General features: G+C 40.8%; 1 non-coding gene across 1 annotated transcript; it reads left to right on the top strand.

The window, feature by feature from the left end:
• The first annotated feature begins 653 nt into the window (after nt 1-653).
• On the top strand, nt 654-725 carry trnap-cgg (transfer RNA proline (anticodon CGG)). Its single transcript has one exon. It is a non-coding gene; the product is annotated as a tRNA-Pro (tRNA).
• Nucleotides 726-1,038: the final 313 nt, after the last annotated feature.

Here is a 1,038-nt window from a genome sequence, read left to right as displayed (position 1 = left end):
GCATCACATGTTGGAGTTATCCTACATGCTTTCCTCAGCGATTCTACTATTTCTGTTTTGGTCTCATTGGACAGTTCGGGAACTGCTTTCTGGGCAAAACACTTTCGGTTCGGAAGTTTGTATCAGTGCTCGGGCGTCTGCATCAGAAAGCAACAGCCCTGCTTCCAAACGCTAGCTTTTAAACCTGTTGGGTGACTCTGTCGCTTGGTTTCACTGTGTTCCCCTGGTCTGTTGTTTGAGGTAACGCTTTTATTTTCCTGCCACGCTGCTGTTGTGTTTCTGTCATTTAGTAATAATGAAAAATAATCGTTTTTGAACATTTATGAATCGTTATTGAATCGTCACGTATCGCATCGTGATGAATCTATTAATCGATATATTGTCACACCCCTAGTAAACACATGATAAATATATACAGTATCATACATGTACAGCTACATTCATAGTTTATAACCCTGCTCTGCAACAACCAGCCTGAAGTCCCTGTAGCTGTTCTCACACTTACAGCTAAATATGGGTTAGAAATAAAATACCAGGACTGGCAATACTGAGTAAGGTAATATTTTCACAGCTTTTAAGTTACACCACTAAGTTTACACAATAAAGATGCATTTTCATGATATGATTAGTCTTATACGCACCCAAGTTGCACTGGTTTCGTGGTGTAATGGTTAGCACTCTGGACTCGGAATCCAGCGATCTGAGTTCAAATCTCGGTGGAACCTGTTTTTCCTGAGGGGTTTGGCCAAAGAATCAATAAAGGTCTATCTAATCTAAATATGTATAGATCAGAGGAGATTTCTCATAGACTGCAAGGGAAGCCTGGCTTCCTCGAAAATTAAATGGTCAAATATGTACGGTTGTGTTGACATTTCATTAACTACAAATGTGTTAGAACACGTTCATCTCAAAGACGAGTTCGTTCAGAATCAGCTTTATCACAAATCAACGGACGCAATGTTGTTCACTTCTCATCCATTCCCGTTGCGCTGTTTTCTCACACTGTCTCTGCTCAGTGCATTTGCCTGTAGACGCCCG

The sequence above is a fragment of the Sphaeramia orbicularis genome, chromosome 10 (genome assembly GCF_902148855.1).
Source record: "Sphaeramia orbicularis chromosome 10, fSphaOr1.1, whole genome shotgun sequence".
NCBI lineage: Eukaryota > Metazoa > Chordata > Actinopteri > Kurtiformes > Apogonidae > Sphaeramia > Sphaeramia orbicularis.
This window is presented reverse-complemented; position numbering and strand designations above follow the sequence as displayed.